General features: G+C 41.3%; 1 long non-coding RNA gene across 2 annotated transcripts in view; it reads left to right on the top strand.

The window, feature by feature from the left end:
• Nucleotides 1-27,803, top strand: part of LOC310761283 — a 46,886-nt gene that overhangs the window by 10,864 nt on the left and 8,219 nt on the right. Inside the window, exon 4 of one of the 2 annotated variants that reach the window (XR_014547320.1) lies at nucleotides 13,536-13,603. The exons of the other annotated variant lie outside the window; for it this stretch is intronic. This is a non-coding gene — a long non-coding RNA (uncharacterized lncRNA). Of the gene's footprint in view, nucleotides 1-13,535; nucleotides 13,604-27,803 lie in introns of those variants that run through there. 2 annotated transcript variants of the gene reach the window in all.

Raw genomic sequence — 27,803 nt, 5'->3', positions numbered from 1 at the left:
ATACAGATTAATCAATTACAGCTGCCTCCAAACAGCATGACAGCAATATTGACTGAAGCTTAAAACCTGCATCTCATCAAGTTCCACAAGGAGGCATCAATTTCTGATTACGGTACACCATTCATTTTCTCCCTATTGCTTGAGGTCTCTCATGACTTACCATCTGTAAAGTCTTAACTGACATCATGTAGGAGAGAATGCAAGTCATAGGATCAGAATTACTATTGTCAATTATGCAACAAGGCTGCAATCCACAACCTCCTTCAGCCAGGTATATAGCTTACCCAAATATAACACTTGAGTATCATTGAAGCATGGCGTGGAAATGAGATCATCCATACCTGCCCTACACTCCTGTCTAGTCATCTCCTTCCCTGCCTGATTGGTGCACATTTGTGTTAATATTAAATGGCATGCACACAAGTGATATACATACCCAACAACCCATACATTTTGCACACACATGAGTCTAGTTACTGGGTTCAATGGAACTTGATTTGCTCAAGTGTAGTTGCAGCATCTTATGAGGTAATGAGGTAATGAAAGACATATGCTGCCACCACCATTATGAGTTTTTCTCTCTCGTCTTCTTGGTAATCACAAGTATAACATAGTGAAGGACACAGAAAAGAGTCAGGTTGCATGTAAAATAAAAAAGGGAGAAAGTGAAAGACATCAATTATCAGATTCATCTGTCCCTGTTCTGAGGTCATTCTGACACACACACACACACACACACACACGTACAACTGAAATCTGAACACATGTCAGTTTTCTGGGCTAAACAAGTAACTTTTATTAGACAGAAGGACTGGAATAACTTCAGCTAAATTTTAACAGGATTACGGAACAGTCATCCAGAATGTTACATTAAATATAACTATGAAAGCTAATTTGACAGGTGTTCAGATTTTGGTTGCACTAATAGGCCTCAAATTTCCATTTAGTAATACTTTATATACTGAATATCATAGGACTTTGGCTAGGCGGTTTTACGTTTCTGACTTATTTGGCTTGGCTCGTGTTACATTTAAAATACTCTATCAATTAATAGGCATGAGCAAGAAGTAATTTTCTTCATTCCACACCAAATATTGCCTTTTGACTTGATTGGGGAAAAACAAACAAACCCAGAAACGAGGTTATGTTATTATGCCCTTCCAGATAAAAATGCAGTGAAGCATAAAGGATATGGAAATATCTGAAACAGAGAGCCCCCAAACTCTCTGCGATCAGGCTTCACAGTCACAGAAAACTGCAAGCACATTCAGTTGGATGGTCTTACAATCCACCTCGGACCTTCCCACTCAACATACGAATGTTGTAGTGGTGTGCACTGTTATGTACTGAAGTTTTCACCCTGGGCCAGCAGGGGGATACTGTAGATAGTTATGCAAATAAGGGATTGACAGTGACGTTCAGTGATTGGATAGTTTTAGAAAATTGTTAGTTACATTGTACTGGAGCTCTATATAAGCAGGCTGACTGAACCCTTCAGTTCAGTCTGTTCTGGCCTGTGAATAAACAAGAGCTGTTTGAAGAATCGCTGTGTCGTCTGATATATTCACCCACAACTTAACATGCACAGTCCAACAGTACCTTCATTGATCTAATCAATAAATGCTTGAGCAAGGTAGCGAGATAACCAAGTATCTTCTATCAACTCCCACTAAGAAAATATTGGCCATCCATTCTAGGTTATGAACTCCTAAACAAAGGAACAGTCAACCAGCAGCCATAACAATACTCTATTTTTATGTTACCTGTTCAGAGACAAAGAGATAAACAATTTGACCTCCTCCTTACTACTACTTTGTTTGTATTAGATACCAACTAGTAGAATAAGTTTGAATGTCAGAATGTGAATCATAAGAATGGGTCCTCAAATTAGGAGAAGACCTAGAGTATTTTCAGATGTGGGGATTATTGTGTTAGTTTTCCCAGTCATAATGCTAGAATTTTTATCCTGGCTTTTAACTTCCTTTTACATTGCATTTACCTTCTTTACCTGGTATTTTATGGAACTGTGACTTTTGGACTGATATAATGCCACGTCACACTAACTTTTAAATGGCAGGAAAGATCTGCTTGCCAGAATACTGCTCCCAATTTTATCACATGAAATTACAATGCAAAACCTCTGTAATTGTCTGGGTTAACTGGGTTGCAAATGGATTTCTTTCTGGAAGCAAATAACACAGGAATGGGTGCTAAAATTCTGCTAGATTCTGCTGTTTTTCCATAAGTAGTGTTTACATTCTCTTAGAGATTATATAAAATGTGGAAATTATCAGGCAAGGAAACGTCTGGAAAATGGAATAAAGTGCTGTCTGAGTGTAGCCCTAACATAATAGATTCAGATTTTGCAGGCGGGGCTTAGCATAAAATAAATGGTACACTGGAGAAAACCTCCAGTAATTACTTTTCCTAAGAAAGGGACTCTGGAAAGAAAATGGAACTGTGACAGTTCATTTTCCAGACAACTACTGTTTTCACTGCACTGTTTCTTGCAAGTCTATGACAAAATCATGGCAAGAGCTGGGAAAGGAAATCTTCAATAAATATTTTTCCTAATGAAAAATGCTGTTATGAAAAATCCTCTTTTTCTGGATGCAATTTTGCTAAATGACATACAATGTCAACAAAGCAAGAAAATGAATTTCAGACTGCTAAAAAGGTGTTGGAACATGTTTCACTGACATATTTGAAACTGCATTCCTATGTCCTAACTTGGGGTAGAAACTGTTCAGATAGTTAAAATAAGTCCTGTTCTCAGACTTCAATAGAATCAGACCTGGACTGTGAAATTTTGTTTAAAATTTATTTTCAAATTTCTCAGACAGCAAAGGACCTTGAATCTAAAAATCTACTTCTCAGAGTACTTCATGTTTGAATTTACTTATGTACAGATATGCCTAATCAATCAAATGCAGTGGACAAAGACATTCAATCTGTTTTTCTTCAGTTGGCTTGGCTCTGCTGTTCAGATGATGATCAAAACAAACCATATCCTCCCTGTGTGGAAAATACATTTATATAAGGTATGCAAAACAGGATGTGACAAAATTCTGGAGAGAAAGCTCAACACTGCCTGCGCATGGGGTTCTGGTATAAATCAGTCTTCAGCACTGGGATTCATGTTGGAGGCTACACCAACTGCTTCGTTCAGCAAATGCTAAGGGAATAGGGCAAGCACAAAAAATGTGGGGGGATCAATGACATCATGGATTTACATTGTCAAGGAATGACACTACAGTTGCTTTCAGTTAAGCAAGAATATTCCCTGCAGTGGTTTGTTCATTTGAGCGTTTCCTTGATTAATAAACAGCAGTAATGACTTGTTTAAGGTGTGTTCTATACTAATGTGGTGCTAAAACATATATCCAGCATTTTGAAAAAGCATTCCCTATCAATTAATGAGAAAAGAAATTACATTTGAAAACTATCAAAGGGGAGAGGGAAAATGTGTGAAATTCTCATGGGTGAGGTGCAGGTTTCTTCATGCACTGATCTTACTTTTGATGTGATTTAGCAGAGTTCTAGTGGAGTTTTTTCTTTCTATAAATCATCTTTCCCATGGTGTACACTCTGCAGCCTCCCCAGGTGCATGCACTCCCATTAAAACCAGGGGAAGACTTCATGACTTAAGTCTGTCTATGGGATGTTTTCAGATCAGAAAGCCAAGGAGGCTGCAGAGTGCTGCAAATGTGTTTACTGGAAAGAAATATGCTTATGCCGCCCTTGGCTACCTTGTGATGGTAAACTCTGCACCCACTGGAATTCTAAAGAAATTTTACAATGCTTTGAGCATTTTTTTTTAAATGGAAGCTTCTTTCACAGGGGGAGGAAGCTTTTGAGAAATTTGAGGGCAGATTTTCGCACGTCACTAGTTAGAGCACATGACAAAGGTCCCAGGTTCATTTCCAGACAGGGCTCAGAAAGTCTCCCATGTGAAACTGTAGGGTGTGTCTCTCAAAAGGATTGACTAAGCACTCTCCTTTGATGCAAACTCTTTTCTCACCAAGTGATGGAGGCGGATCGAAAAAATGCAGGAGAAATGTTCAGTATAGAACTAGCACTGCAGCTCAACCCAATCCTTCCCCAGTTACTTGTTTAGGCAACATCCACTGCTAAAGTAATGTGGAGGTGGCTTTCCTCCTGACCTGGCAATGGTTCTGTCCTGTTTCCCCAAATCCAAGTAGTAGGAGGGGCCAGAGGCAGATGTGAGGTAAATTTTACCTTTGTGCAGTAGGCTAGTTTCTACCCACACCTCTCTTGTTCTCCATCTAGGCAAGCAAAGGGCATGGTCAGAATTCAGGGGCATGTCCCAGTCAAGCAAAAACACTTGAGGATGTGAAGCAGGACTGCTGAGAGCATGGCCTTGGGAGGCAGAGCATTGCTGGGAAGTGGGTGTGATGTGGGGGGAGCCTTGAGGGCCAGATAGAGATGCTTGGTGAGCTGCATTTGGTTCACCACCCCTGCTCTACAATCTGCTACCTTCACAACCTGCTACCTCCACAACTTGTACCCTGACTGAGAAAAAGGGCTTACATGAACTACAAAGCTTTGAAGACACCTACACAGAAGTTCTGTAACATTAGCCCTTTCACTGAAATTCACACAGATTTCTATTAATTTATACAAACAGATAATCAACAATGAGCATTTTGTTTCATGAGAAACGTCTCCATTTGGGTCAATTTTCTCTATGATTACTTGCAAACATGTTATCATATCCCCCACATAGACGAAAACCGAAGTCATCCCTCACTCACATGTACTTTACTGTGGGAGTGGGAGATTGAATTCTCAAGTGGCTTTCCACTATAACTAGGCCTGGGCATTAAAATTTCTGGAGGCCAGTATGATGAGGAGCATAGATGAGCCAGCAGAACCAAACAGAAATGGAAAGCTCTTTCCTGAATGCTCATAATCAAACCAAGGGAGGTTCTCTCATCTCTCCCTTCTAGAATTTGATCCTCTTCCTAATGTATTCATTGCATCACAACTGGAACGGAACCTGTGAGGCCATTCCTTTTTAAAATATATGGAGATATAGTAAGATTTCTATCCTACTAAAATACCACTATTAATAACAATAATGTTCACATTTGCATTCTGTAAGGCAAATCTCCATCATTTTCTTTCACTGTCTGGGTTTCAACAAGTTGCAAACATACCTGACTCTCAAGTCCCCTCGTTCTCTCAACATCTGTAGAACAAGTGCAACTTTGACTAATGGTGCATGTCCTTCAAAATGTTGGAGACATTAGGCTTTTATTGGAGGAAAGCAGGGGATTGCAGCTGGCGGTGGAAGGCAAATCTATGTGAAGACAATAGAGAGAGGAACCCCTCCCCCAAAAAAGACCCTGTAAAACAACCCACTTGAGAAGGTTATTCATAGTTGTCAGAATATGAATCCTCAGGTGTTTTGTTTTAACTGTTAAATTAGTAGTGTTTTTAATAATTATGAGTAATGCAAGTCAAGCAAATCCTTGAACACATATTGATGCTGGAACAACATCCATATCTGTCAAAGGCAGCAACTTCCAGATGTGTGTGTGGTACATTAGCCAGGATTTTTCCATCCTGAGATTGTACACTATCCCAATCGCTCCTTTCTTCATAGAGCCGTGATAGTGAAAAAGTCTATAGAGCTTTCTAGGATTATGATTCCCTCAATAATATTTAAATCAGCCGTCCTGAACCTGGTGTCCTCCAGATGTTTGGACTATAATACACATCAGCCCCAGCCAGCATGACCAATGGTCAGGGATGGTGGGACTAAGGGAAGTACTGTAGCTCAGTGGTACAGCATCTGCTTTATGTGAAGATGGATCCAGAACTGGAAAAGATTTCCTGCCTGAAACTCTGGAGAGCTGCTGGCAGTCAATGTGGACAATATTGAGCTAGGTAGACCAAAGGTCTGATTCAGCATATGACAGCTTCCTATGTTCCTGGAGTTGTAGTACAAAATATTTGGAGGGCACCAGGTAGAGGAAGGTTGCTTTAGACCCTTAAAAACTATTCTTGAGGAACTATTTCTCTGCACATGTTGCATTGACATAAGCATCTTAGAGTGTGTTTGAGAGAGCAGGTTGAGCAGGAACACTTTTCCCCATTGGGATGACTTCATTTATGGTGAAAGCACCACCATATGTAGTCCTTGAAGACGTCAGAGCCCATCCCACTCATTTCTTTTCTTTTTCAACCAACAAGTGGCAATGCAGTTACTAAATCAAACAGCCTGGAACATCATGGAGAGGAGAAATCATATATGAATCAGTTTTTGAAAAGGAAGCTTCAGAGAATACTAAAGGTTAATCTTTGTCAACTTCTTCCCTGGAATATTTAGCTTCTCTGCAATGTGTTCATGCTAAACCAGATATGTCTCTTCTTAAAAAAGAAAGAGCTACGATCTACTGACAGCTAAGTATGGCCTAGTAGGTGAAGGATGAGAAACTGAATATATATATATATATATATATATATATATATATATATATATATATATATATGTATATGTATATGTATATGTATATGTATTCCCAAAATCCTTGCAAATAAAGCTTGTCCATCTTTTTGGCCAGCTGTTACAGGTCTCTACTTCTGAATAGGCAGGGCAAGACAGCGATCCGGGTAAATTTTCATTCTGCAGCTCAGTTGAAGTGTTCTTTTATACCATACTCTCTCTTTTTTAACCATGAAAAAGTGCTGAGGTATTGCTTGCACACTTTTTGGGAGCAAATCTTTTATTTTATCTTATCATTTAAAGTTTAATGTTATTTTAAAATCTCAAATGATTTTAAAATTCCAGGGCACAATCCTTGGGCAGCAGTGGGGCTTATGTGAGCACCACATCGGAAGTGGGGAGAAGGCAAGAAAATTACTCATGTTTCTTGTTCCAGCTTCACACTGGTGCAGCAAACAAGCCTGGATCAAGTCTTTACCACAACCTGCCAGTAGCTGAATTGGCTTGGGAACGAGAAGATCCTTGGCTGGCTCAGCTCTGCTGCCAAAACACCCCATTTGGTGGTTTCAGCCAACCACCCCAGCAGAGAAAACACTGATGGTAGCTTCTGCTTGCCTGTGCTTTGGGCCAGGGGAGCTCCCATGGCAAGGGAGCCTCTCTCCCAGTGGAGCCTGGCACACTCAGTGGCACAGCAGGCAGTGCTGAGCAGAGGGACAGCTCTGCCTAATCCAAATCCACTCCAGCACTATCTCTCCATGTCTCATCTTTCTTCCATTGCAGAACTCAAAGCAAGATATTGGTTATCAGACATCCCTGTTTCCTGGGGACAGTCCCCGGATTTACAAATCTGTCCCCGGAATGTCCCCGGATTTCATTTAATGTCCCCAGATTTATATTTTAAGTGTTATAGATTTATTAGTAGTGAATGAATGTTGTGTGATTGATCAACGGCAGAAGACACATCATATGGGGACTTCCAGCGAGGCAAATTGGCAGGCACCACAGCAGCGAGCAGCTCCTGAAGCCAGCCAGAGCCAACTGCACTACCAGGCTGGCTATGGGCTGCTGAGACTGCCGCTGCCACTGCCGAGGAGGAACCGGGGACACCCGGTCCATCAACTGAGGGAACTGCTGACCCCCCCCCCCAACACAAATCAAGCCAGGAGCAAGAGTGCCCGGCCAACTGCCCAGCGGTACTCCAGGGCCAGGAAAACTCTGGAGCTGACGCAGGGAGAAGGAGGAGAGGAGAAGGAGAAGGGAGAGAGAAAGAGGAAGGAGAAAAAAGAGGGGAGCCCTGACCTTGCCACGCTGCCGCTGAAGAGGAGAGGTAGGAGAGCACCAGGAGGGCAAGGATATGTGGCCAAGCCCAGGCCCGACTCAAGCCTACTCCATGGCAGCTAGCACTCCAAGAGAGCAGGCCAGGGCCCAGAGGAAGGCCATGCGACAGAGGAGACCACAGAAGAGAAGATATTACTTCTTAATTATTTATTTTAAATAACTTTTTTTAAATAAGTTTTTTCTCTTTTTTTAAAAAAAAAACTGTCCCTGGATTATTTGAAAAAAATCTGGTAACCTTAAAATATATGCAGTTCCCACTCGGTCTCCTGTCCAGCAACTGAGCAGTTCCAGACCTGATCAGCTTCAGCAAGATGGCTGCATCATATAAACACATAAATCTGAAAACAGAACCACAAAGATCACAGTCTTCATGCTGCTTACCCCAAAATATTGCTGATATACTATCATGCACTCTCCACTTCCCCAAATGGTGAGAAGTTCCAGAAGCAGCATGACAGCTTTTAGCTTCCTTGGGATTAGAGCAGTAAAGACTTACAACATCTTTGCGATATTTACTTTATTTACAAACCCAGCATATGTGGAGGTCAACAGGCATTCATATATATGCAGACAGCACAGCCTACATCAATTTTCCAGGGAGCAACTTGTTTCTCATCCTCCATGCCCCTTGGCTCCATCCCAGTTTGCCAGAATTCAACAGAAGCAGATTCTCAATTTCAGCTTATTCCAGCTAGAAATTCTCCTCTCTTATTTCTCTCTCTCTCTCCCCTTGTTCAATCATTCCCTACTCAATTATCAATGGTGCGAGCAGGAGACTAGGGCCACATTATCTGGCCCTGACCCCACCATTTCATCTCCATCAACACTGCCTCCCTGCTGTCCATGCATTATGGAGGAGCCTCTATTGAGGTGAGCCTGTTCTATGTTCATAAGCTGCTCCCCCTTGGGATGTAAATCACACATCATGGGAGAAGCCTGGGCCCATAGAAAAGGTTCCACTGTACAGAAGTTCCTCCCCAACATGTTAAACTATGGAATTCGTTTCCAAAAGTTATAGTGTTGACCACCAACATGGACGGCTTTAAAAGAAGATTAGAGAAATTCCTGAGGATAAAGCTGTCAGTGGCTACTCACCATGGTGGTTATGTTCTGCATTTGCTGTTGGAGGCAGTATGTTTCTGAATATCAGTTAGTGGAAACTGTGGGAGGGGACACAGTCATCTACTGTCCTTTGATTCTCTCAAAGAAAGAAAACCCAAGCAGGAATGTTGCTTGGGGGAAAACTGAGAATCACTCTGAAGAGATGGGAGATACCTACAGGCAAAGGATTGCATTTCCAAAATATGGAATCTGCATTTATGGTTAACAAAATTTGGCTTAATCTTATACCAGTTCCAAGAATCTACAGTTTGCTTAAATTCAAATGACTGTTTCTAAATCATGTCTGGTAAACGAAGAAAACCCAAGCATTCTTCTCTGGCCTGATTAGAGCACTGAAGGCATGGTGCACATTATGGCCACGAATTGTTTTCATTCCCCACATTCATATGCAAATTATCCATTTATCATCATCTCAGTCGAAGAACACATAACAGATGCCTAAATGTTTCTTATCATGTACACAATCTGAGCATTCATACTTGCGGGGTGGGGGGGAGGTTATGTGAAATACCTTGAGATTTAGAAAAAATTATTGGATTTATAAGCAATGGTGGTTGGCCATGTTATCTACCCTTCTATGAAATTTGCTTGGAGCTTCTTGCATTTAATAAGGTTCTTATTTAAGACTAATGCCATCTAAGCCTGTTTTTCATTTTTGACTTTGAATAGATGACACTTAAGTTAATAGCTTATACATTTTTCTCCTTTGGTGTGCCATCCAAACGACTTATCCTACATATGTGCTTGTGATTGCAAATCAGCAAATAATTCATAACATATTCCATTGGGGACACATCTAAAAAAAGACCACGTGAGTCTCTGATGTATTCATAGTAACTTAGTAAAGCAACTTTAGCAAATAATCCTTTATGTCTAGTTTACAGGCATTTTTCTTGAGTAAGTTATTAGTCATACATTGAGCTAGCTTGACAGCATCTACAAAGTCAGCTGGTAATGATTCCCCCCCCCCCCCGCACTGTTTTTACAACAGGGCTCTATATAAAAAAGCAAGAGCATTTCACTGATAATGCCATAGATTTTAAGCACTTCACCCAGTGGCAGATACTGTATTAAAGGCCTGACACATAGGGATGTAAGAATGCTGTTTCTGTTCTGACTTGTATTAATCACTTGTATTACAGTATTTTAATATTTTGTTGGAAGCCGCCCAGAGTGGCTGGGAAAGCCCAGCGAGATGGGTGGGGTATAAATAAATTATTATGATGATGATTGTTATTATGATTATTATTATTATGACTATAATCACTTTTCCTCTTCTGCCGCAGTTTGGTTTCTGCCAATTCTACATTATTTGTTTTGCTGTCGTAGTTTACTTTTTAAATATAACCTTTTTCTTAACTTTTCAAATTTTGCAAATTCTTTTAAACAACCCTCAGAATAAAGCTCTCAGATCCATTGACTTCCCATCCATCCTTCCATGATGTTCTTTTCTTACCTTATAAAACTCCTATGCTACTTATATTTTACCAATTACCAGTATATGTGTTAATTATCAGTGATTAAATGCAAGTCTCACCTGCTGCTATACTTCAAATCCTGCATACATTTTAACATAACCATAATCTTTTAATAGCATAGCCATAGGTGTTTTTTGTTTTTTGCAAATATTCCATGAAATATTTCCATTCTTCAGGAAATTTTTCTTCATTCTGTTCCTTAATTTTCACAGTCTAGCCATCTCATCTGTTTTGTTTTTGTTGGGTTGGCATTGGTTAAATGTTTAGTTGGGGTTGGCAGTTATTATAATTTGGGTATAACTGTAAACTGTTTATTGTTGTTGTTGTTACTGGTTTCTATTGGTTTATTGGCTTGTTCGTTGCTTGTATAGGATATTCTGCTTTTTGATGTTTGATGTTTCTTGTGTTTTTATATATGCTGTAAGCCTCCCAGAGTGGCTGGGGAAACCCAGCCAGATGGGCAAGATACACACACACACACACACAATTTTTTATTATTATAATAATATTCTGTCATCTTCATAAGCCAATCTTCATAAGCCAGTGTGGTGTAGTGGTTAAGAGCAGTAGACACTCAATCTGGTGAACCGGGTTCGCATCTCCGCTCCTCCACATGCAACTGCTGGGTGACCTTGGGCTAGTCACACTTCTTTGAAGTCTCTCAGTCCCACTCACCTCACAGCATGTTTATTGTGGGGGAGGAAGAAAAAGGATAATGTTAGCCGCTTTGAGACTCCTTCGGGTAGTGATAAAGCAGGATATCAAATCCAAACTCCTCCTCGTCAATGGGAATTCTTCTTTCTATTTTTGCACGTAAACTATTATTGCTGCCACCTTAGCATACATTTTTGTTGTTGTTGTTTAGTCATTTAGTCATGTCCAACTCTTTGTGACCCCATGGACCAGAGCACACCAGGCACTCCTGTCTTCCACTCCATCCCACAGTTTGGTCAAATTCATGTTGGTAGCTTCAAGAACACTGTCCAACCATCTCGCCTCTGTCGTCCCCTTCTCTTGTGCCCTCAATCTTTCCCAGCATCAGGGTCTTCCCGGGAGTGTTCTCTTCTCTTCTCTTCTCTTCTCTTCTCTTCTCTTCTCTTCTCTTCTCTTCTCTTCTCATGAGGTGGCCAAAGTATTGCCTCAGCTTCAGGATCTGTCCTTCCAGTGAGCACTCAGGACTGATTTCCTTAAGAATGGATAGGTTTGATCTTATTGCAGTCCATGGGACTCTCAAGAGTCTCCTCCAGCACCATAATTCAAAAAGCATACATAAACAAATTAAAAAATTATTTCAGAAGTTCTGGTGTGGTTTCTCTTCAGATCATATAAAGCTTTCACCTTTTGCTATCTTATTCTGCATAAGTTGCTGCCACGTGCCCTGGGGAGGTATCCTAGAGTGGATGGTCAGATCCTGAGAAATAATGGGAGGAGCTTCGAGAGTTGGAGCCAAGGCATCCTACAGAGGGTCTTATCTGTGTCAGTCAGTAATGATATCATTTGGGGGGTTCACTTCCTTCTCAGTGTTTCTAGAAGTTAACAGTAAGGGAAAGTCTATGGCAGCAGGACCACCAAACCCTGAACTCTGGCCATCATGCCCCAACCAGGTCAGAAGGTGTTTGTGAGATGACAGCAGGAGGGAAAAGGAGTAGTCTTGTTCCAGGGTTCAGAGTTTGGTGGGTTTGTTTGTTTTCCTCTCCACCATTGGAACACTGATGGCAAAAGGGCAATTGTGCTTTGCATATTGACCATGAAAGGGTTTCTGAGGGCAGGCAGCAAGCAGAGAGGAGAAACTGAGAAACCCCAAGGTATTCAGAGTACCTTCCAAGGTTCCCTTCTTTTTTAGTGAAGCCAGGCATACGTCATGTGGTATTGCCAAACTGTAAGGCTGAAGTCAGCCAGATTCTGTTTGTTTGTCTTCATTAAAAATAATCCCAGTGGTGGACAATATAAAAAATAAACATTCAATACACAATAAAACCAGTCACATAAAACCAACAGAGCATAAACTCATAATCATATACACGCCCATGAAAGCAGGCTAACCAATTTCACTATATTAAAGACGGAAATCTGATTTATTGCGCTTCCTCAGTGAAAACTAGATGCTTCTTGTTGTTGATTTTAAATAAACTAGGCAGTAATAAGAGCTAGCAAGTCAAAAACAAAATTCTACATTACGGCCCAGAGGGCACCTACTGGCCTCTGTTCTCTCCCTGACCCCCACCATTGTTTGACAAACAAGCTTAGCTTTCTCCTTCTCCAGGGAGAAACTACAGTTATTTACCAGATACCATAAAACTCATCTACACCATACATTTACAGCACTCTTGTACCACGTTAACAGTCAAGGCTTTCCCCAAAGAATCCTGGGAACTGTAGTTTGTTAAAAGTGCTGAGAATTGTTTTGAAACCCCTCAGAGCTACCGTGATCAGCAGCCTGTCAGTTCCTTAACAAGCTATTCAGTCTAGTGTGTCATAGAACTAGCTTTCTTATGTCCCGAACACAAGTGCAGAGGACTCCCATTCATGGTGTCTCTATAAACATTATCTTAAAATATGTGATATCAGCCCCTCCAAGTGTCCCTATTTTCCAGGAACAGTCCCAGTTTCTTATTTGTCCTGCTTTCCCTTGGGATGTTCCTATTTACAATGGAGAAATGTTGTCGGGTATGTGATATGATTGTTATGGTAATGACTGATTATGGATCTTGAGCTGACCATAGATTCAGCTTGATTAAAGATCCCTCTGTAGATCCCAAGCATTCCTGGGGGCACAGCCACTTGGAGGAGGCAATCCCTGGCCTAGTCTGCCCACAGTTACAAGGAGTGTATGTTGGCAGAAGTTTGCTTGCCTCCACAGCTTTAAAATGTGCTGCCAGTTCCATGCACATTGACCCTGGAAATGTGGCAGCTATATTGAGGCATGCAGTGGGTCGGAAAATAGCTTTATTCATAGCCTGCATCCCCAGAGATAGGCAGATCATTCTGTGTGAGTAGATTTCCAATGAGATGAAATGAACCTCTTTTTTGTTTTGAATATCGTTCCTTTATATATTTCTCTGTGCCACATTTACATGTCCCTATACATGTAATCAGCTGGTTTTAATTTGCATTGATTTCTATAGAATAAAGAGTCTGAGCTTGAAAGAGAAGGATATAACTGTGTGGGAAATTTCTCTCTCTCAACTGAATGTGAGTACACAAGTGAAGATTTCAAAAGAAAACCACCCTCTTTCAAAGGCTACAGAAATAGTTGGGGAATGACTTTTAAAGCTGTCATTTGGGTTCTCATCAATCCACTCAGTGCACACTTACACTCTCTGTGTGATAGTTTGACATCTTTACACATTTTAAATATCATACACTCAAGCATGCTTTGCATGGGTTTCATGGAATCTACCCAAAAGGAGATTATCCCCCACTCCATGTGCTGGAATTGACAACTTGGAATCAAACTTCACAAAGTTAGCCATGGTATGAGGACCCACTTCAGTACAAGTGAACTGACAATTGTGGCTTGTGTGCTTGTTCTGACATAGAATTGTTTTTATGTTGGAACTGTGCAGTGGAGTTCTGAGACATCTCAAAGACAAAACATGAACAACAGTTGTTTGTTTTATTAATTTATTGGTTTATTGTTTTATTAATCAGGTTGAACCCTGACAAGACTCAGTACTTTTCTTGGGGGACAGAGGGCGGGTGGGTGTGGGGGACTCCCTGGTCCTGAATGGGGAAACTGTGCCCCTGAAGGAGCAGGTGCGCAGCCTGGGAGTCATTTTGGACTTACAGCCGTCCATGGAGGCTCAGGTCAATTCTGTGTCCAGGGCAGCTGTCTACCAGCTTCATTTGGTACACAGGCTGAGACCCTACCTGCCCGCAGACTGTCTCACCAGAGTGGTATATGCTCTGGTTATCTCCTACTTGGATTACTGTAATGCACTCTACGTGGGGCTACTTTTGAAGGTGACTCGGAAACTACAACTAATCCAAGATGCAGAAGCTAGACTAGCCACTGGGAGTGGCCACCAAGACCATATAACAGCAGTCCTAAAGGATCTTCACTGGCTCCCAGCATGTTTCCAAGCACAATTCAAAGTGTTGGTACTGACCTTTAAAGCCCTAAATGGCCTCAGCCCAGTATACCTGAAGGAGCATCTCCACCTCCATCATTCAGCCCAGGCATTGAGGTCCACTTCTGAGGGTCTTCTGGCAATTGCCTCACTTTGAGAAGTAAAGTTACAGGGATCCAGCAGAAGGCCTTCTCAGCAGTGGCGTTCTCCCTTTGGAACACCTTCCCATCAGATATCAGGGAGATAAAGAATTACACAACTTTTAGAAAACATCTGAAGGCAGCCCTGGTTCAGGGAAGTTTTTAATGTCTAGCCGCCTAGAGTGGAGAAACCCAGCCAGATGGGTGGGGTATAAACAGAAGAAGAAGAAGAAGAAGAAGAAGAAGAAGAAGAAGAAGAAGAAGAAGAAGAAGAAGAAGAAGAAGAAGAAGAAGAAGACTCTTTAAATTTACAAGAATCCTTTCAAGGGAAAACCATCTGTGTTAAAGACCTATTTGGTTTAGACAGTTGTAAAGTTGGAAGGGACCCCAAGGGTCAACTAGCCTAACCCCCTGCAATGCAAGGATCTCAGCTGAAGCTTCTATGACAGATGGACATATTGATGCTCTTTACATTTTATACCAGGAAAAAGAAACATCTCAGGAGAAAGATTTGACTAGTGATGCAAATAAGGTGTTTTAATTAAAGGATTCTTTCCCTCCATGCACAGTTACATTGAGTATACCCAACTGGAGCTCTGAAAATAAATAGATAATCATCAGCTGGACATCCAGCTCTTATAGTTCACAGACATCTTGTCCAAGCAGCAAGCCCTTGTGGCGCTGGAATATGCTAGATCCTGCTTTGATGTGGAAGGAGGGGTTGTAATCGGTAGCCTCCTCTTGTGTAGAATCATTGAAGCGCAAGTCTGCTGTGAACTGTTTCAACTATCAACTTATGTCATTGGCCAGATTTATCCCAATGAAGAAAATGCAAAAGGACCTACAAGTGGCAGGGGCTATATCATCACCATTATTTTGATAGTTAAAACCATGCTCAGGATGGCTTACAACAGGAGAAGATTTACATAATTACAAAAGTGGCCATAAACAATAGATTAAGAAGTACACAACAAAATTGAGCAATTGGCACATATATCATAATAAGATCTAAGAATAAAGATTAAAAAAAAATAATATCAGTGGTAGTTGCTTCCCAAAAAATACTTAGCTGTGTGAAGGCCCCAATGTGGCTGATTTTTTATATATATATAAAAAAGTTATTAGTTGTGGTCCGACACATAGGCACGCAATGTTGGGACAACAATCTCTGTCAACTCACATCATGCTGGAGTGCAGACACTGTCTGCTTGTGGACCATTACATGGGCTAAAAGCCTTTCAAAGTGACATGAACCATGTTGAAATCCCAGACTTTTAAGTGCTTTCACACAAACTCCATGCAGCTGTTATATTGAATCTGCCGTCCAGGTTCACCCGCAGTGGTAAGCAATATCTTAGCTCCAATTTGTAATACGTTGTGCTTTTCTTTTTATCTTTTTCGGCACACACATGTGGTCTATTCATATGAGCAGTGCAACATGCAAATCAGCAACTCATTAAAGACAGTGGCAGAAACTTCTTGATGAAAAGGAGCTCTGTGATGCAGCCAATGGAACAGAGGCCTGTGGCTGTTGCTGCTGTATTCCAGGAACTGCCAACTCACGTTTTAAGCTGCCTAGGCAAGTAGGTCAGTCAGATGATCCACAGATTTGTTAATTGTTTCATTCTGTTTGAAAGAACAATATGTGGAGGAAATGGGAGAGTCCAAAATCAACCTCGTTCCTCTGACAGATCATGTTTTCTGGCTTACAATCTGAGCCAGGTTTATGTTATAGGATGAAGCTTGGAAATAACTACCAGCCATCATTGCCTTTTCACCCCAGATGTGTTTCTGCCATGAATAATACTTTCCCCTCTTATGGACAGCAGCATGTCTATGCGAGTCCACATTCGTGGGAAAGTGCAGCGAGGGCAATGGGATGCTGTAAAAGCATCTCACCAAATGTCACTGACACATTTGCAAACAGTTTTTCTCTTTTCATCCTCGTCGTTGATAAAAAACAGAGTGAAATGAGTCATAATTAAGAGGGTTCACCACAATGTTCTCAACATACACATGTCCTCCCTTACCCATCCTCATGGACTGCCTAACAACATGGATAGATTTTTCTCCCCTCTTCTGTTGCTAGGTGATGGATGTGCTGGAAAAGCATGCATGGCACACCCACCCATGCCACACCCATGGGCAAGGGCCAATGGGCGTGGCCTGAAATTTAACATAGACATGAATGTATAAAAATGCTATGCAAAATATTTCATTATGTGAACTGTGTAGTAGAATTAGTAATCTTAGTATATTCATAGACTATTAGATGGATCACTTATTATTAGTGTTCATAAGTTTTATATGGCTTGTATATATTTATAATAGTAATGATAAAAAACCAAAATCTGGGGAGAAAACTGGATGAGAATTGCAGAAAAATCCCCAAAACAAATTGCTGTGAAGGACACATGGTTATTTAATCCATCTTTTTGGATCACATTCTGTTTTTCCTTCCATGTGTTCTTGTTAATTTAATCATTGTAATTGTAGGCAAGGACTCATGATACATTTTTGCTTTGAACCTCCATATTTTTAGGCGAGATTTTCCAATGTTTCGTCTGTTTTGTGTTGCTGCATGAAACAGACTGGATGCTGCCCTAATTAGCCACCAAAGTATTCTTTTCCATAGAGTGAACCGTTGAGACAAGAGCAAGAACGCGGTGTTTCCTCTGCCTTCTCTGAAATCCCACAGGAGGGTGGAGATAAGCAACAATCCAGAGCTAAGTCTTACAGTGAATGCTATTAGGACAGGTGCAATATGCAACACTGCAACATGCTTTAGACATCACAATGAGTAGGCTTATGGTTCTTTCAAGTCATATGAGCTTTTGTGGAACAGCCTTTGGATTAGCTGCATTCTTATCTCTGGTCTGCCCCCTGTTATGCTCTTCTTGTTACATGGTCATAACATTGACTTAATAAAGTACAAAATCCTGAGCTGTGCTTCAGCGACTCTGTAGGAGCACAAGGACATCAAAATGAAGGCTGCAGTCCTAAATTCATTTAAGGAGCAGGTCATATAGAAGTCAATGCAAGCTGATTAAATTCATATATGTATGTGTAAGCACAAATGCACGCACTGTGATTTTAGTACGAAAGAGAGAGAGAGTTTTGTAAAGAAATCAGGGCTATGCAAAAGTGCTCAATCCCAAATTCGCCACCCCATCCTTGTGGCAAAAATGAAGATGCCGTTTTAGCTGATTTTTCAGGAGATGACAAAATTCCTTTGGGTGGAGAAGAACTCACTGCTGGCGGTTCTTGAAGCTCCTCCTGGTGCCACCAGCTAATAGTTAGCATGTACTTTCCCCCTTAGCCCCAGGACTAAATGATAAATGATGACCTAGCATTGTCCTGACAGGGATGAAGCTCCAATTTCGCAACTCCAGCTCCCACTTTACCATGAAGTTTTGTCCACCTTCTCTCCCCCACCCACACATCAGATTTGGAACTAAAAAATATCATACATAATTTTTTGGCTGTGAGCGCTAGAATCAATCTTGTTAAATGTAATATGTGCCTCCGTTATCTGATATAATATTGTGGCAGTGCAGACAGTTCTTCTGCCTCTCAGCCAAGCAGAAGCCATTCTTCAAAGTCTAAGGCTACACCTGTCCCATGAATTTAAGATGCTGTTACACCACTTCAAGCCCCATTCCACTTAGAGTTACAATTTAACAATCCTTCTTCTCAGTGAACTCTGGAAATCATAGCTTTGTGGGGAGGGGTATGGCTCTTCTATTCCCAGCACCCTTAACAAATGACGCTTCTCAGGATTCTGTGAGGGGAGTCATGACTGTTTAAAGTGGTATGGTACTACTTTAAATATGTGGTGTGGATTTGACCAGAGTGCACCTCCAATGGCTATCATTGCCTAGATTTAAGTGCATGGCCACTGCCTGTTTGCATTTAATGAGAGAGGTTTTCTCCAATAAAAAAAGCATGCACTGCTTTGAAGCTGAAGGGGCAATGTGTATTTTACACCATTCCTCATGGAGATAGTAAATTTAATGTGGGGTGTGTGTGTTTAGTGCCAGAAGTGAATATGAAGCTAATGACTACAAATTTCACTGGAAGGAATGGAAACCCACATTATAGTTTATTTCTGCTGACAAATGAATTTATTAAAGATCAGAATCTTTGGCAAGGAGATGGAAGAGCTGAGCCTTGCATAAGAGAATGCTTGGTGCATCGCTTGTAGTAAAAAGATCTGTCACTTTCCAATGAAAGCATTCAAAATAAGGGTTGTATCCAGCTACGTCACAGGGTAGACTTTTTGAAACCAATGGACTTGTTAGTTTTGTCCATTGATTTCAAAAAGTCTATTCAGAATGTGTGTGTGTGTTTTGCAACATGTCTTTGATGCAATAATAGTGCATTACCTTGGGACTGCTGGACAAAGAACTCAAACTCCCAGCTCTGTTTCTGCCAAAGGCTTTAATGCATAAATTGGATTGATACATAGACAAGGCATAGGCAAGGTTCACCAGGTACATAAGAGGTATGGACACATATTTAAGCACAAGCAGAGGCTAATAATCCAACAAGCAACACCCTCCTCTTGCACCTTCTTTTTGAAGAGCATGGCAGGCATAGCTCTTAACACTGGGCAAACAAGCAGGCACTCCTTTGAGTGGGTTGGATAAGCAAGGTTTGTTCACTCCAGTACTGGCTTCTTCATGGCCTTGGAGACAGAGGCAGTGTCAGCACAGGCCTAGCATCTGATTTACTCTCAGTTGTTTCTCCAGAAGGAGGAGGCTTCTCCCTGACAGAAGGGGGTTCTGCGGGAGGTTCCACAACAGGAAATGTCTGGTACTAGAGGGCAGAACATTCATCTGCCAGCCTACTTGGTCCCTCCCTGGATCCAGTCCCTAAATGACCAGCCCGCTCCCCAAGCTTAGACACCTCTTGGAGTCCTGATTAGACCTATCCCATCCCATAAGGACCTTCCCCAGGGTTGTCCTAGTTCCAACTACCCAAGCACCTCCCATTCTTCTTCTGGATCTGACCATCCACTCCACAGCATCTTCATGGGACTCATGAAAATAGATTTCTATTCAACTATTCATCCATCATTTGTCTTTATTAATTGTTAAGCAATGCGTCCCCAGTGTCGTCATATTATTGTCCTCTAGAGTGGCAGTCTTGTGCTATAGTGCAGGAAAAGTGGGACAACACACACACACACACACACACCCCATTCTGTGGAACATTTGTGGTATGAAAACAGGATTTCAGCAGGAAGATACAGGATATGCATTGATTGGAAAGGAAGCAGTATGTCCACCCCAAAAACTTACAGCTACAAATAGTATGGAAAATGGGATTGATTACGAGTACTAATCATCATGGATTACAATAAAAAGGACATCTGGAGGGGCCCACTGATGCTACTGACATTTATGTATCATGAGACATTCCCATATGAAATTGTAATGCCAAAAGAAATAATCAAGCCCCCCGCCCCCAGCCAATATAATGCATGTGTGACCATGTCTATTCTTGATTTGAAAACAATGGACTGCACCTTCTCTGAGCATGAAGTCCCAGGAAAAGCAGAGGTGAGAATTCTTCTTCAAATAATCCCCAGCGTGACAAACACAAATAGCTGCTGATTTTTCGCATTCCTCGTGACCGCTTTCAAAGTCCGCTGACGTTACCCTCCAACCATCTCTCAGCGGAGGGCCAGTGATTATAACCGCAGGAACACCCTCACTGTTTCCTTTGATGAAGAATCATAAAGACAGGAGGAAATGGCATGACAACAGTCCAAGAACCGCCGGAGCTTCTTTTCCAAGGTCTGACTTTTGTTATGGCATTTGGGTGAACGGTTATGTAAATAAATATCTCGTACTTCCTCTCATTAAGCTCACTTTATGTCGGAAGCCGCAGCTCGCGAGACACTTTGATATTGAGAGCGTCAAGTCTAGAGTGCTAAGTATGATTATAGTTCAGAGTTGTTTAGCTCTGCAAATGACAAGAACCTTTGCTGGCCTCTTTGACCCCAAAGTAGCAATTAGGGAAGCACACTGTATGGTATATATCACATAATTATCCTTTCCCCACCCAGACACTAGTTTGATGCCTGTTATTATTACCATTTACTAAAATTATACTCTATCTGACTAACACCCTGTCACTTCTCAGATTTGCAACCATGTCAGCATATTGAAATGTTTCACTTAGAAGAAGCTGTAAATAGCCATTAAGACAGATTGCCCCTTTACCTTTGCTTTGTGGTCTTCTACTACAATATCAGAGCCCATGGTTCTGGAGTAGTGATCCCCCTGCCCATGTCCTTTTTATTGTGCATTAATGAAGATTTAGAGTTATGATGGTATCAGGGAATATGCAAAAATCCTCTTTTTTGCAAATTGGTATGCAAATTCCTATTTTTAACACTGTTTGTCCCTGCAAAGGTTTTGTAGCTGACATACTGCTTTGTTTGGGATCAGTGCACAGTGCCCCAAAACGCACATTTTGGGAGTTGCACAAGTTTGCAGGCCCCCTAAAAATGCTTTTTTCGGGGTGAAATCTTGGCCCAAAGCCATGAGAAAGCAAGGCACCCCAAATGGCTACCATGCTGTAGCTTGAAAAACAGGATGTCTCAGTTTTTCCAGGGCAGTTGACAGGTATGGTAAGGACAGATTTATCACATATCCGGTTATCTATCCCTTCCTTTCTCCAGTATAAGTGAATGACTATTAATCGCTAATATGGAAGAAGGAAGGGCCTTGCTTAGCGACAACGCAATAATGGTGGCAAATCTGCTTACCATCCCTGAAACATGTGGCCTGACCTCCCCTAGCAATGATGGGGTGCAATGTTTCTGTACAAAGACCCTCTGTTCCCATCCTACCTCTCACTCACTTAACACACAGAGGTTTACATATACAGCCCATCAAAATGATGGGCACCTCACCGGTTTAAAATAATTGCAAGGGGTTTTGTTCTAATTAATGAAAGTGAGAGCATGATAACAGTAGTTAGATCTACCCAAGTGCAGGCAGACACACAGCAAGCTTCAAAAACACTTCTGACCTAGCAGAAATAATTGCCCTATTATCCCAGACCTGGATCTTTGTTAAGAAGCTTATGAGGATACCATGCCAAATTATGTGGTGGTTTTATATAACGGAGGGTAGACAGATGTTTACTTGGAAAGGTTAAAGGGATAAAAACTCCATTTGCTTGTGATGTATTTGGAAGTGAATTCAGTCCCCCGCCGGTGATAGCAAAAATATATTATTATTATTATTATTATTATTATTATTATTATTATTATTATTATTATTAAACTACTCATTCTTCACCTGGTTTTGTAATTTAATAAAATGTACAGGATATATTTCTGCCCCTCTTTTACCCATTTGGTGCCACAGTGCCTGTGTTTGCAGTTCAAGGGGATTATCTTTAATAAATGCACTGAGTCTATAGTGCAAAGGGGAATATTCAGTGAAATAGCTGTTCATGAGAAAATAAAAGAAATCTGACTTTTATTAATTTGATCCCAACATCATTCTCTTCATCTGAACCCTATGTTATGTTATGTTATGTTGTTATGTTATTTTAGATGACCTGCCTCCATTTTGCTCATTTTATGTATACTTTAGTTCGTTTGGGAGCTCTATATTATAATAAAAATCTGTTCATACAGTGGTAATCTAGGAAAACATCGCCATGTCACTTCTCAAATTTCTATCGTTTTTAGTTTTGTGAATTAGAAACTTTCGGTGAGTATGGGGAGAATGAAATGGTCCTGTTAAGTTTGCTTGCGAAAACAAGGTGCAGATATACCGTAGTTCTCCTTCTTGTGTGGTTTCAGCTGGAAATAATTGCATAAGACACTCCAAAACAAATAAAGGCAGGAGATAAGTCGGAACCCTGATAGCATCAGCATTCTTAATATAAACTGAGGTGCATAAATGCCATGTTTCATGACTCAGGCTTCTACTTACCCAAGGATGGGATGGAATTGCCTCAGAGGATCAGGATCATTCAAGAAGAGTTTCTTTGTCTTTTTGTAATGCTCTTTGAATTTCTTATAGAGTTGAGGGTGGGTATTAGCAGGGTATGGAAGCAGCGTATTAAGCCCAAAGTGGCACCAGCAATACTCAGGGCAGCTTCTGCCAGCCCCCGTAAATCTTATTATTTTATTATTATTATTATTAATTTTATTGAAATTATTTAGAACATCCGAAATCCAAACTCAGAGAAGTTGAGGGTGATACAAAACATAGTAGGACAGCAAGAAGCAGAATGGAATCATATGTCATTTTGTTCATGCTTCCTAAGAATGGACTCATATGTCATTTTGTTCATGCTTCTTAAGAATGGATTCATATGTCATTTTGTTCATGCTTCTTAAGAATGGGCTCATATGTCATTTTCTCCAGACATATGCAATTTCCTTAAAAATAGTTCTTTTGAGATTTTTCAAAAGAAACTCAACAAGCAACTCTGCCCAAAAAAGGTTTTGTGTCCAGATTTTCACTTTTTGAAATATGGCAACCCTACTTCATGCTTCTTCACAATTAAGAGCTCACTTTTAAGAGATGCTCACTTCAAACCAGCGAGGTGCCCTAGCTGTTTCCATATTGGGATCTCATGCATATCTTTATAGGGGGATCTATGAAAGAGCCATAGCTTTAATTGCAGAAGGTGCAGGCTCAATCCATTCCTCCTGCCACACCGAAACTCCTTTTAGGTTTCTTAGCATACATTGTCTTCCTCCCCTCCTGCCATCCCCCCCCCCCCAAAAAAAATCAAACTGGCTCCACGCTTTTACTGGACAGGTTGGTTATTACTCCTTTGGATAGATAGTGGCTCAGTTTCCCCCCATCAGACCAAACCACTTTGCATTAGAAGAGCATGTAGGCAATGATATAATGCCAGTACATTATATGCATATAAGAAGGTCCTCATGGGGTATCATGTTATTTATTGAATATTAGTCCAGTATGTTTGGAAAATTGGTATATAAACTGTTAAAATAATAAATAAAATATCTCAAAACAACTATAAACGACTGTGGCTTCCAAAACCAATTCCATGTCTGAAATATGGAAAAGAGGAGTGCTCCTTTCCCTGAAGTGGGACTCAGGATTGGCTTTGCCAGTTTGTTTGTACTGCACTGACCTCCCCACCACCTAACCTCTCGCACTGCCCGCAAGCGGCAGCTCACCTACCATTTCCACCACAGCCATTTAACCCTTGCCCTTCCTAAATGATACACCTCTCTAAAGTTCTGTGCTGCTTCAGAATTATAAAACAGTCCATACGATATGAATGCATATTTTTAGTATAATGTCAGAAACATGCTTACAATGCTAAGGTTAATGTTGTAAGAAGAAGAACTTTCACACTGGTCAACCTGACTTCTAAGAAGTTTAGGCATTCTAATAAGCATTGTTTTTTAATGTGCTACTTTCTCAGATGTTAAGATTAAAAGAGGAGACTAACCGACTCAAATGAATACCTACTGGCTTTGTCTAGAAAACTTTTAATCAGAGCAGTCAATTAGATGATAGATTTACAGCGTCTGGTTTCAGGAATGAAGCAGCTGACAATTAACATTCAGTGCTTCTTCCCTTACAATGCAAGGGACTGACAATTTGGCCAGACTCATCGTGTCTCCGTTTCTTGCATGTGAGACTCAGTGAATATTATACCTTGTAAATGTGAAAAGTTGCAGAGATGCTGAATGATCTGCCAGTATTTGAGGCAGGAGAAGTGGGATACCTAGCCAGATGGTTAACTTGCATATTTTATGTTTTACAATCGCAGAAAGTTTCTTGCCTTTTCTGAAAATAACTTGTTTATAGCCTAACCTAAGTTGGTCTGAGCTAGCACACAAGTTTTGGAAGAACCCTAGCTCAGGAGGTAGAACATTATGCCTTGCAAAAGGCCCCATGTTCAAACTCTCTTTTTCATTGTGCATTCAAGATTATTCATGATCATGATGTCTTGGGGTCCTTCTATATGATCCTGCCAAAGGTGACAGACATACTAATTGGCTTCTAGTCCATTCATGTTTGATACCCAGGCTGAAATCCTCCAACATTTTATACTACAAAAGTCCTGGTTTATTATTTTTTTTGTCCCACTTTCGTCATGCTATGGTGCAAGAGTAACCTTCCAGATCTCAATAATGCAAGAGCACTGGGGAAGCATTGCACAACAACTAATAAAGTGGAATTATGAGTGCGCAGTAAATATCAGCCACCAACACACTATTATTGTGTCATGATGCAGAAAAGACTAACAACCTGGATGGGCCTTCATTCAGTACAAGGTAATTTAGGACAGGAAATTAACATGAAGTTGAATGAGATAACAAAATATCATCATGCCTGTGTTTAAGTGCCCATATTTAGGACTGCCACACTCAGTAATTAACTTAAATTTGGAAAATCTTCCATCTGGGATGAATTACTCCATTGGCCTTATTTAATTCTTTATCAAACAAAATAAAAAGAAAGAAGAAATATGTTCTCCTGGCAACTCCATCTCTTTATTATACGTGAACGACAAATCAAACTGGAGGCTTCACAGTAGCTCTATTTTGGTGAAGTGCTTTTGGATTCCCCCACACTTACAGGATGTCTGGAATTCAATCTATTCAGGATGCTTGATTATAAAAACATTAGCCGACAAACCCAGACAGGAGTTACCAGCAGTATATTTAAAGGGGATCAAAAAACAGACTGGGAGGTAAGACAAGCAAGCAGCTGATGACAAGAATACTGTTCATGGAAGGCTATATATATATTCATTGTTGAGAAACTTTAAATAGCCAAGGACAAATGCTGCCTGGTGTTATTTAAGAACCTGTGACTGGAGCTATCTCTGTCTTCACCATAGCTGACACCTATTGCGTTAGGTTATTGTGTAAGCCCTACTAAGCCATTCTTCCAAGAAAGCCACTTCCGAACTTGAGAGGAGGGAGGGTTGCGGGCCACCCCCTCCCACACACATGGGGGCTGCTTTTAGCCCCCGTGAGAAGAGGGAATCCCCGGGCGTGTCCGCGACCCGGCCCACCAATCGGCGGGCAGGGGAGGCGTGGCCTAGCCCATTTAAGGCCGGCGCGCCCGGGGACCGCCCTCTTTTTCCCCGTTCCAGCTGCCCGGTTTTCCCATCCCACCCACCCTTTAGGCTTAGCTAGCTTTGACCTTGCTATCGACTTCGGTTGGTCGCCGCAAGGGGCCTGGTAGGAATTTTTCCAACTTGGCGCAATTCCAGCCTTTTGGTTTTTTCGCCTACCTCGTAGCAAACGCCACAACTTCTTCGGTATTGGCGGTTAGGCATTGGCAGGGGTTAATTGTTATGCAAATGAAGGGGGGAAGGAAGCACCATCACCTTCCCCCCAATGAAAAGGGTAGTCCGGTAGAGAACTCCGGGGGGCATTGCCCTGTCCGAAACCTAGGGAGGTGAGGACCTCCGGCACGCCCCCGAGCGGTGACACCCGTGGGATCCTAGTTGGCGTACTTCAACAGGACTCCCACGGCTGGTGGATAACCCTTCCCAGTTCCCATGCCGGGTAGTCGATAGGAGCCAATACCTAAGGCCAATACCTTCCAATTCCTGTAATCAATAAAGTAGTGGCCTTTTTATGCCCATTAACCTTAAATAACGTGTCCTGTGTCTTCATTTCACTTGGGGGGAGGGGACTCGCCACACAATTTATCATCCCTCCCAGAAATAGCTCTCAGTTTCATTTGACCATTTTGAGTTCAATGTGGCTGGACTTCCCCTCTTATTCAGCTAGTCATTTTATTTCTTTAAAATCAATTTCACTCAGTGCTGAGTAATTGGCATATATGGGTGGAATTCAGCTTTGTGATAATACAATGGTTCCAGTTCTGCTTGCCAGATGGAATGATCATCCCTCTCCTTCCCCCTCCAAAACAAAAAAAAAAAATTCCTTCCAGTAGCACCTTAAAGACCAACTAAGTTAGTTCTTGGTATGAGCTTTCGTGTGCATGCACACTTCTTCAGATACCTTCTTCAGGTATCTGAAGAAGTGTGCATGCACACGAAAGCTCATACCAAGAACTAACTTAGTTGGTCTTTAAGGTGCTACTGGAAGGAAAAAATTTTTTGTTTTGTTTTGACTATGGCAGACCAACACAGCTACCTATCTGTAACTTCCCCCTCCAGGCATTGTTCTGTGAGTTCTCCTGTTCCTCCAGACAGTACAGAATGGAGTACAGATAAAGCTTAGGACTTTCTATCCATGACCCTTGAATTGGAGCCATATTTCCTATCTCTAGGCCACACCTCTCACTGGCTCTCTTCATGAACTCTTGCATATCTGTGAAGTAAACTGAACTATGGTGATGTAAACAATAGTAGTAGAGCTCTGACCATTCTTATGTGTGTACATAACACTTTTGGGGTTCCAAAGTTTTTTGTTTTTATTTTTTACAGTATAGTGATTTTGAGATTGCTCCCATTGTTAAGAAGCAGGGGAAATGCCCAGTGAAGTGTATAAAGTTATTTTAATCACTGTGGTGTTCTGAAAGGTGTCATGTTATCTTTAGACAATCGGGGAAAGCCTAATCCTTCAGCTTAAGGAAACATTAGGTACTTGGCACTTCTTTGCAAGATCTCAGCTTGTTTTCTGCTACAAGTTAGTATTAAATTAAATCGCCAAGCATTCTCAGGGCTGACAAGCAGAAGCAGAAGAAAGAAGAGGCTATGCAATCTCCAAGCTTTTACTTGTATCCCCCCCCCCACTCCCCCAGTGACTAATTTGCAGGGTACACTTGCTACTTTCAGGGTCAAATTACACATTTGGAAGTGATCTGAAGGCTGCCCTGTTTGGGGAAGTTTTTAATATTTGATGAATTATTCTATAATATTTTGCTGGAAGCCGCCCAGAGTGGCTGGGTAAATGCAGCCAGATGTGTGGGGTATAAATAAAGTATCATCATCATCATCATCATCATCATCATCATCATCATCTGTCTTTTTGCCAGCCTGTGACATCTGGACTACTATACCATGCAGATTACCATAACAATCATGATTAGTCTTATAAGTAATACCGTATTTTTTGCTCCATAAAACACACTTTTTTCCTCTAAGGGGAAATGTCTGTGTGTCTTATGGAGTGAATGTGTGGTCCCTGGGGCTGCGCTTCCCCCACCGCCAGCCTTTCCGCTGCTCCCCGACCTGC

The sequence above is a fragment of the Podarcis filfolensis genome, assembly GCF_964270895.1.
Source record: "Podarcis filfolensis genome assembly, chromosome: 4".
Lineage (NCBI taxonomy): Eukaryota > Metazoa > Chordata > Lepidosauria > Squamata > Lacertidae > Podarcis > Podarcis filfolensis.
This window is presented reverse-complemented; position numbering and strand designations above follow the sequence as displayed.